This window comes from Myxocyprinus asiaticus, chromosome 43 (genome assembly GCF_019703515.2).
Source record: "Myxocyprinus asiaticus isolate MX2 ecotype Aquarium Trade chromosome 43, UBuf_Myxa_2, whole genome shotgun sequence".
Classification (NCBI taxonomy): Eukaryota; Metazoa; Chordata; class Actinopteri; order Cypriniformes; family Catostomidae; genus Myxocyprinus; species Myxocyprinus asiaticus.
In genome coordinates this window covers 1643063-1654758 of record NC_059386.1, presented here as the reverse complement: position 1 = coordinate 1654758, position 11696 = coordinate 1643063, and positions in this window count along the sequence as shown.

Sequence of the window (11696 nt, the reverse complement as noted above, 5' to 3'; positions counted from 1 at the left end):
AATTACATATTTATTAAAAATTATATTATTTCAAATGAACAATTAGAACAAAGGGATAGTTCACCCAAAACTGAAAATTCTCTCATCATTTACTCACCCTCATGCCATTCCAGATGTGTATGACTTTCTTTCCTCTGCAGAACACAAATGAACATTTTTAGAAAATATTTCAGCTCTGAAGGTCCATACAATGCAAGTGAATGATGACTAAAAGGTCAGAGAAGCACATAAAGGCAGCATAAAAGTAATCCAAAAGACTCCAGTGGTTTAATCCATGTCTTCAGAAGTAATATGATCGATGTGGGTGAGAAACAAATCAATATTTATGTCCCTAAGTAAGTGAAACTGAACGTGTAGATTTACGGTAGAAAAAGGACTAAAATATTTGTCTGTTTCCAGGAATATGGTAAGAAATCATTGAAGTTTTTATATTTCTTATCTTACAGAAAAGTGAGAAATACACTGTCAACTGTGAATTTAAAATGTTGTTTTCCAACCTTGCTGTCTTATAATAATGGATCCGTCTCCATATATTATTCAGTCAATTCAAGTTCTGCTTTAAATTGAATAAAATTACTTTGAAATATTTTCAGTTCCAAGGGTGGCTATATGCTTACCATCAATTCACTGTACTTAGCAATATTGCAGTCAGGACTTTAAAAAAAAAAAAAAAAATATTTACATTACTGCTGCCTGGCTTCAAATTTAAGCTTCTCCCCCATGGAAATGAACAACTGTTTATTTTCACTTTTACAAACACACACACACACATATATATATATTTTCAGATAAATTAGTGATTCTGTAACTATAGGCACTTTATCTGATTTTTTTTTTTCATTATAATTTTTTTTTTCCATATGGCCTTCTTTCTATCTAAAACTGATTTTCTTAATATTCCATCTCTGCGCAATAATGTATTTCTTTTGCACAGCATTCTCAGAAAAGTCTGAAATAGTTAACTACAAGAAGTACACATTCTCTCATGGGAAGTGGTGGTTACCTTGATATTTCATATCTTATATTTGGCATACAGTGAAACCATAGATGTGGGATCGATAACCATCCAATCAGAAGGCGTCGTCAAGCTGGTGACCTGTAGACAACTTTCGTCCAATCATTTGACGTCTAAATATATTATCGCGAGAGCGGTCCTTGTCTGTGCACGTTGTCTTCGTATGCGCTGGTCATAGAGTGCAACAGTGACTGCCCACTTTTTCAGCCATCTGGGTTCCGGAAGTATTTTCCACATTCATTTCTTCCATAGACTTTTAATAAAATCCTTCATAAAAGAGTTGTGAGCCATGAACCAAACCAACCAGCTCCGAGGAGAATTACAACATCATTAACTTTGTTTTGAGTCAATAAAGTATTTGAAAATCGGACATAAAGCCAAAGGTACAAGACTGTGTACTTACCGTCTTCATGAGGGCACAAACTACAATCCCATGAAGCATTGCGAATGATGTCACTGAATAAAAAACGATGGGAATATATAAAACTATTGATTTTATGTTGTTGATTATAAGTATAGAAACAATATAATTTAAATTTATTGCAAAATATTCCAATATGTGCAAATATATAAATAGTTTAAGGGTAAAGAGACACAGACTCGACGTCATTCACAGTGTGTCATGGGACCACGCGATCGCTCTGAAGCACGTATTGCGTTTTTCGTTGGCCGCGGTTCTCTGATTGGATCATTCTCTGATGTACCATGGGTAATGTGGTTGTTTACCATGAATTCTGCTATCAAACACGATTTTTAAACAATGAAGTTGAGATAACACAGATGGATGGCTTCAACGGAAGCATAAACCATCGATGAACATCCTTGTAGCTCACAGTAGGTCTGTCTTTAAAGGTTTATAAGTTATCGTTGAAAATCAATTAGTCTATGGGATAAATGGATGGGATTTTTACTTCTGGAACCAGACGGTTGCGCTCAATTGACTGTACTAAAAGAGTGTCACAAAGCAGTTGTAGTGCGCATGCGTCAAAAGCATTCCTATTAGTTCGCGGTCAGAAAAGTATACTCACAAAGGCAACGTGGTCAACCAGGCGCGAGGCGACCCGGAATGTGCAAAAACGAAGTATACCTGGGCCTTAAGCCCTTGTCGTCCTCCTCTGAGTCCAGACTTTGGTGATGGGGCACTAGTTAGCAAGTCTATAAAGCCGCCTTTTCACTGTCTCCAACATTCACATATGCCTGTCGTATTTCTTCCCCTAGTGGCAGTCGTGTTGAACTGTCATTTTGCTCGCAATAAATTTTATTCATTGAGGGAGAAGCTACCAGCTACCAGCGGTTTGCCTCAGAATGACATTACTGTGTGTGATTTTGTTCACACACAATCTCAGATGGATGAATTCAATTAAAACAATACATGATTAATATTCATTCAGTATTTATCATTAATAGTATTATTTATTATTAACACTTTTTTATAGTTATTATTATTATTATAATTAACAGCAACAGCAACCCAAATTCAGCAATTAGGAAGCAGAAATTCATAGATGTGATTTGAAATATGTAGGTTGTGCGTATGCAGAAATCAATGACACATAACACATTTACTGTCATTACAAAAGCTTTTTGTGATATATTTCCAATGTAAACAATACTTTCTGACTTCTACATTCATAATGATTATTTTAAAAGTCATGGTATTGATAGAAAGGGTAAAGGAAAACACTTTATTTTTAAACCAACTCCTATAATTGTTTTGATTACTACAATACACTGACAATAAAGCATTTGATAATTTAATCAAGAACCTCTGAAAAAGAAAGCGCACATATAACAACAACAAAACCTCATCTTTTTAAATGTTTAGAGAACAAATAATCCTGATTCAGATACCTGGATGATTGCAAGCAGGTGCTTAAAACAGTCAAATGTATAGAAAGGAGAACAAACGTCTCACACACGCCATAGATCGCAAAAATCATTATATTTAAACACCCAGCCACACTTCTGCAGGTATACATATCGGCGGTATTCTAAACGTTAATTGCTAAATCAATAAATAAGTAATCCTACAAGCTACAGCATATCTACAGGCAGGGTTGGGAAGGTTACAGATGACAGAATACATGCTGTAAAATGTAATTTGTAACGTATTCCGTTAGATTACTCAAGGTCAGTAATGTTATCGAAATACTTTGGATTACTTCAACACTGGCAGAATATTTTCACTTGTTTTGACTATAAACAAGTTAATAACAAGTAAAAAAAAAAACAAATTTGCCAGTACAGTAAGACAAAATACACTTACACTACCAGTCAAAAGTTTTGAAACACTCATTCTTTATTATAATTTTTCTAAACATTTTTAAGTCATCAAAACTATGGAATAACATAAATGGAACTATAGGAATTACGTTGTGACTAAACAAAATCCAAAATAAATCAAAACTGTGTTATATTTTAGCTTCAAAGTAGTCACCCTTTGCCTAGAATTTGCAGACATGTACTCTTGACATTTTCTTCTTGGGATATCACCCTGGGATGAATTTTAAACAGTATTGAAGGAGTTCCCATCTATGTTGGGCACTTATTGGCTGCTTTTCTTTATTATTTGGTCCAAGTCATTTTTTTAATTAAATTGTAGTTTTATAATGAAATAAATTAATATGGTGGCACAATTATATTTTTGTCTACAAAACTAATTTCAAATTAATAATAGTAATTACTAATAGTGTATATATAATGAGTCAAGGATGAGACCAGAGATCCAAGTGTGGAGGCAAAGTAACTGACTTTATTATGTTTGAAACACAGCAGAGCTGGCGAAGCATGATGGAGACCCGGTACCGACTGCAGCGTGGAGATGGAGAGTGTGTTCGTAGGTTTGTGTGCGTTGTGGTAGTGTGGAGCGCAGATTCACAAGGAATCCTCTGGAGGATAGTGTGTTCGTAGGTTTGTACGTTGTGGTAGTGTAAAGAGCAGAGCCAGTGCAGAGGGGTAACCGATGAGGAATACTCAGGTGAAGCGTCAAGGCGAGCGATGCAACTAACAGAAAGGTAACCACAATCCGGGCGCTACGGCGAAGACTGGAAACCAATGCAGAAAACACGTAACAGGGTACATAACGAGAGAGAGAGGTGGTGGTAACTAAACACACAACAACAATCTACCAATGAACACGAAACAGAGTGGGGTAAATATAGGCAGAAAACAAACCACGGTCAGGTGCCGCTCACCAGCTGAAAGTTGGCATGATCAGCGTTCCCATGGAAACAATCAGGGTTCCCATGGAAATGCTGATTCCACATGCCAGCGGCACCTAAAACACATGAAGAGAATGTAAACACAATGGAACAAACCGGTCGGACTCACCGAGACCGTGATATACAGTATTTTATATATATATATATATATATATATATATATATATATATATATATATATATATACACTATAAGTGTGTGTGTACGTATGCATGTATGTGTGTGTGTGTGTATATATATATATATATATATATATATATATATATATATATATATATATATATACACACACACACACATACATACATACATACGTACACACACACTTAACGGCCATTTTATTAGGTACACCTGTACATCTACTTATTCATGTGATTATCTAATCAGCCAACCATGTTGCAGTAGTGTAATGTATAAAATCATTCAGATATGGGCCAGGAGCTTCAATTAATGTTCACATCAACCATCAGAATGGGGAAAAATGTGATGTCAGTGATTTAGACCATGGCATGATTGTTGGTGCCAGATGTGCTGGTTTGAGTATTTGTATAACTGCTGATCTCCTGGGATTTTCACGCACAACAGTCTCTAGAGTGTATAGAGAATGGTGTGAAAAACAAAAAACAACCAGTGAGCAGCAGTTCTGCAGATGGAAACACCTTGTTGATGAGATAGGTCAACGGAGAATGGCCAGACTGGTTCGAGCTAACAGAAATGCTACGGTAACTCAGATAACCACTCACTCGCTGAATAGCATCTCAGAATGCACAACATGTCAAACCTTGAGGCGGATGGGCTACAAAAGCAGAAGACCACGTTGAGTTCCACTTCTGTCAGCCAAGAACAGAAAACTGCGGCTGCAGTGGGCCTACCATTTATGTACCTCAGAAGAAATCCAGATTTGTCAGACCAGGCGATGTTTTTCCAATTGTCTACTGTCCAGTTTTAGTGAACCTGTGCCCACTGCAGCCTCAGTGTCCTGTTCTAAGCTGACAGTAGTGGTACCCAGAGGGGTCTTCTGCTGCTGTAGCCCATCCGCCTCAATGTTCGATGTGTTGTGTGTTCAGAAATACTTTTCTGCATAGCACTGTTGTAACGCGTGTTTATTTGGCTAACTGTCAGCTTCCTTTCCGCTTGGACCAGTCTGGCCATTCTCCTCTGACTTCTATCATTAACAAGACGTTTTTGCCCACAGAACTGCCGCTTGCTGGATATTTTTAGTTTTTCGCACCATTCTCTTTACACTCTAGAGACTGTTGTGCGTGAAACTCCCAGGAGATCAGCAGTTACAGAAATACTTAAACCAGCCCATCTGGCATCAATCATCATGCCATGGTCAAAATCACTGAAATCACATTTCCCCCCATTCTGATGGTTGATGTGAACCTTAACTGAAGCTCCTGACCCATATCTGCCTGATTTTATACATTACACTGCTACCACACGATTGGCTGATTAGATAATCGCATGAATAAGTAGATATACAGGTGTACCTAATAAAGTGGCTGGTGTGTGTGTGTGTATATATATATATATATATATATATATAAACATTTCTAGCTTACATGGAGTGTCTTCTCTTAAGATTTCCCATGACGTTGAGCGGGTAACTTCTCTCATGTCCTGTTTTGCCCAAGGAACATCTCTTGCGAGTGACTTGCAGTTGGACGAGCAGCTCTCTGCTTCTCAGCAGACCCGATCTCGCCTGAGTCAGACTGCCACACAACTTATAATTAAAAATATTAATTTCCTGTTAATTTAGTTGTGTTCTGGCATTAGTGAAAACATACTTCACTAATTCACAATACATGCTGTACACTTCCTTTATCTACTGATGGTTAATTAATTTTTATTTTTTTTTTTTAAGGCTGTCCTGTAGTAGAGCACTACATCCAGAGTTGGATTTCTGTTGTCTGTGAGCTTAAGAACTGTTATGTCTGTACAACAACATAAGAGGATTGTGAATTCAGTTAGTCTATTAAAAGACCAGTCTCCTGTTGTAGCAACTGTTAATATGATTCACAATTCTTATGTTAGAGATGTGCATCTGCTTCAATAGACAGGTTCACCAGGTCAAACTGTGAGTCATACCCGTTTGCTTCCATGGCAGCAACAAAAATACTTTGAGTGGCCGTTCTCCTCTTTCAAAGGAGAACTCATTCACTTTCATACAGCAAATGACTGAAACACACCAGTTCACACTAGATTACTCATCTGTCCAATACTAAGTGGATTTTAGTTTACAAAAGCAGTAATGCTTTTGATTTTTTACGTTACTGAACTATGTCCTCAATTCATAAAGCTTTTTTAAAGTGTAGTCAAACAGATGATCACTTCCTGTACATGCAACAAGATTAACAAAGTTAAAACCATATTTACAGATATGCATCTGTGTTTTTGTTTTGTCGTTGTGTTGTGGGTGTATAAAGGCACCATTATGTGATCTCCAGATTTCGGAATAGTGCTTCACTCACCGACAGTAAACAACTACTCACAAAACAAGACTAAATGGAATATGGTCTGGTTCACTTACACAGGAATAGAATGTTAAGTGATCAATCTCAGTTCATACTGATTCAACAAACGTGTTGAAGCTACTTCGAAAGTAGCTTCCTAAGCTACATGCTACTCATACGATAGTTAAACTACAGTCAAACTTAGCGATGCCAACTTTCTACCAGCCAAATATGGAACATTTTAGCTCTAAATGTGGTTAATTAAGCTTACAATGCCTACAACTCTGGTTATAGAGATCCACCAAGAGTTTAGCTCAATCAACAGCATTTGTGTCATAATGTTGATTACAACAAAAAATTCAACTCGTCCCTCATTTTCTTTGAAAAAAAAAAGCAAAATTATGGCTTACAGTGAGCCACTTACAATGAAAGCGAAAATGACGATTTAAAGAACTTTACACCTCAAATTATACACAAGTTGTAACAGAAGAATTAATGTAAGTGCTTTTATAAAATTATAAACTTCAGATTTCTGCTTTTGAACCCTGCAAAAATTGGCCACATTCACTTCCATTGTAAGTGCCTCACTGTAACCTCTTTTTTTTTTTTTTACCTTTCTTGATCTTAACAATAGTCCCTACTCTGTCCTTAAGGGTCAAATTGACCCTTTTTTTACGTTCAATTTCAAAAGCTTGTAATAAAGGCTCTGTTTGCTCTCTCTCTCTTTCTCTCTCTCTCTACTTTTGGTCTTAAATCGTTCATCTAGGTGTCAGCTAACACTAGAATTTTTTTCCCTCTATCTCCTATCACAATATACAGATCTGAAAGGCAGGGGACGCCCCAACACAGCTTGGTTTGAGGAAATATTTTTAGGTTACAAACTGGTAATTACAAGGGTATTATGCTATAAATGTGGTTTATGAGGACATTTCTAGTGTCCTCAATTCAAATCACTTTTAAATATTTTTTATTTTTTTTATTTTATTTTTTTATGTAAAAAATGCAGAACGTTGGGTTTAGGGGTAGGGTTAGGGGATAGAATCTATAGTTCATACAGTATAAAAGCCATTATGTCTATGGAGAGTCCTCATAAGGATAGACACACCAACGTCTGTATGTGTGTGTGTGTGTGTGAAATTATGAGTATGTGTGTTCTTATAATAACATTTACATGACCTTTTCTACAATTTTATGGTGAGGCTTCTCAAAAAAGACTGGATGTCTATGGGTGGAGTTGGGGCGTCCCCCTCCCTTTCAGATCTGTATATTGTCATAGAAAGTGATTTATTTTATTTTTCTAGTGTTTAATGCCTTCTAGTGGAATGATCAAAGACTAAAAGTAGGGAGATAGAGCCAACAGAACCTTTATTACAAGCATTTCAGGTTTTTTTAACATGATTTTTTAAGTTGTATTGGGGTGTCCTCTGCCTTTTAGATTTGTATATTGTCATAGAAGGTGATGGAGAAATTTTTTTTATTTTTATTTTTATTTATTTATTTATTTATTTTTTGTAGTGTTAGCTGGCACCTAGACGAACGATTTAAGACCAAAAGTAGAGAGATAGAACTAACAGAGCCTTTATTACAAGCTTTTGAAACTGAACATAAAAAAGGGTTAATTTGACCCTTAAATACAAAGTAGGGAATTATTTTTTATTTATTTTTTTGTAACTTTGTGTATAAATACATGACATTTTAAATTCATTGCCAGGTTCAGATCACCTCTGTGAAGAATGTCAAGACGTTTCAGGCCAAAAATGTAAGTTGATGTAAATCAGTGTTAAAAACTGCAAAAGGGTCTTCAATTAAAGAAACTTTAGAGCTCGGTCAATCAGACATTTCTTGGAAAATGTAGTAACTTTGTTTCATATAGAATACTGCTACTTTGTATGTGCACTATCCTGGGTGGGGGTGGGTGAGGGTTTGTTTGTATGTATAATATATATATATATATATATATATATATATATATATATATATATATATATATATATATATTTGTTAATGGCTCTGTACTTTAATAGTTTTGTCCTGTGTTTTTTTTTTTTTTCTTCTTTCTTTATTGTCTCTGTCTTTACCGTTCAAAATAAAAAAATTAAAAATTAAAAAAATGTGAAAGGGTCAAATTGACCCATAAGACCAAACAACAACAACAAAAAATATTTGTCCTTACTCACAGAAGATGCATGAAGCCAAACATTCACATTAGAGCTCACTAGATCAAAAAAGTGATTTCCAGTTTTGTGTGAAAAAATGCATCAAGCAGTTTGTGAACACCTGTGGGTTGTCTGTGGGTGTGCTTGATGAGTTTAGATAATACAAAAAATATATATATATATTTTAGATTTCAAAATTGCCTATTAACTAATTACTTGCATAACAAAGTACAAACAGATGTCACAGAATAGAGATTTAGACAAGCAAACACAACCAATAATATTAAAAACACACTCAAAAAAGCCTACATCATTTGTACATTGCCATCTGCTGAATACTGATAATCATCAGATCATTTAGCTACATTTACAGTGACACTCTGTAATATCATTCCAAAAATTGTATGAGAGGATTGTGTAGCATATACAGTTGACTGATATACACAACACTTGCATTGTGATTTATCACAGACAAGCTCAAGCTCTCTCTCGAGCAGATTTGTGAGAAGAAAGAAAGCACAGGATAAAATGTCATTTCTGCTAAGTATATCTGCAAGTTTATGGCTGCTGCTAATTATAACTATAGCAAATGCATGGTTTGGATTTGGTTGTTAGTGGCAATGTGTAGGTGGCCAAAAATGTATACACTGAAGAAAGATAGAAGGGTGTAATTATTAGTAGCACAATTGGGCACTTACATGAAGACCATTGAGCTGCTTAACTCTGATAGAGTGTCTGCTTTTGACACGTATTAATTCCACATTAAAAACTTGACAGATATTAGCAAAATCCCTGGTGTTAAATGTACACTCCTGATGTTCACTTGGGTCTCACCTGCTGCTGTTAAAAACTAACACTGAACCAGTGTTGAATCTACACTTTGTAGTGTTGAATGCTGAATTGCCCAACCAGATAATTAAATAAAGTAGGTACACTCTCTGAGTGATGACTGATCATTAGTGATGACACCTGATGTTAACAAGCAGAATCTACTGAAAGAAAGGATGAACAAGAACAGGAAAACAAGAAAACAAACCAGCAGACACCACAACAATTGAATCTGTCTTACAGGCTCACAGCATTAGATGTACATCAACTGCAAATAAAATATGTTATTGGACAACAAATTAAATGTCTCAATATCTCACAGGAGAACTCATTATTGTTCATAAATGCTAAAAATACAACACTGACATGTTCTATTATTGTATGGGATTTTTTTCATGTGTGCATAAGATTGAGAGTTAATAGAGCTTTAGCTCCATTAAGTGTTGCTGAATTTTTTATTGAAATATTTTTATTTTAGCATTATCTTTGGTTAGTCACTTGAACCTTGTTCTGAATTGAATAAATTATCTTCCAGCTAGTGCAATAATGTTTTAAAGAAACATGTTAAGTTATACAATGATGGAAGTGAATAAAGATATGTGGTGTCAGATTATTCCCATTATAATGAGTGCTTGATAGAAGTGTAATGCACTAAATTTTTGCACTACAAGTTCATGGTAAATAAAATGTAAGCTACATTAATCATGTAAATACATGCAATACATATGTCAGAAGTGTTACTGCAACAGTTATTTGTCAACTTGAGCATATACTTTCAGTGAAGGATAGAACAACCTCTTATGAACCAAAACAATTTGGCATAATTATACACACAGACATCAAGACTCAGCATACAAAACTCATCAATGGTGACAATCAAACAACTAATTTTCAGACACATAAATTAATGCTGCAGTGCATTCTGGGTGCCATTGTTGAGTTCGATACTATGCGGATACCCAGAATGCATTGCAGCATGAATCTGAAATTGGGTTTGTTGATTGTCACCATTGATGAGTTTTGTATTCTGAGTCTTGATGTCTGTGTGTCTAATTGACAACTCAGAATAGTGACGGGAAGATTGATCATTTTACTGACTTGAATCTTTGAGTCTCGTTCAGCAAAACCGTCATTTTGTTCATTTGAGCAGAATTAAATTAAAATGTGCCATTTTCAATAGCCAAATTCCCCCCAACACATCTACTTACGCAAACTTTGATTATAGTCCCAGTAAGGAAAAAAATGATAATGCAGCCAAGAACAAATTATGAGAAACAGAATGATTAGTTCACCTATGGAATCTTCTTGTCCAAATCGTTCGTTCTTTTGTCACATGACAGCCATATGTGCATAGTGTATATGGCTGTCACGTAACAAAAGAACGAACGACTCGGGCCAAAACAGTTGAAAGATGAACTAATCAATTCTGTTTCCTGTACAGCACCTGTGCGGTTTTTACGTAACAAACAAATGGAGGTTGCGCAATGCACATGCACGGTCAAAACAAAATGAACGAATCACTCTTTGAGACTACTCGTTCTTCTGAGTCACATAAAAGATTTGTTCAAAATGAATGAATCTTTCATGAACAACCCATCACTAACTCAGAATCTTTCCCTTAGAGGCAACATTTTCTCACCTGTTCAACCACATTTGGGTAGTCTTACTAAATTGTATTTCTAGAGTAACACTCAATTTCTTATTATGTGCTTTTAATAATAACAGTTTGGATGTGATCTCAATTAGAAATCATCCAGGTGTATCATCTCTAGTACAGTGTCTTGTGCTAGTTTTCTTGAACAATACTGCACTGCCCAGAAGATGATCATCGTAATTTAAAGCAAGGTTCAAGTGACTAACCAAAGAGAACAATAATCACCAAATTAAACAACAAAATGACATCAGCGACACTAACTAGAGAAAAACCTCTATTAATTCTCAGTGAATACATTTTGTACACATATGAAAAACAAACATCCTCACATGACATACTGAGCGATTGTTGTCCAATAACATATTT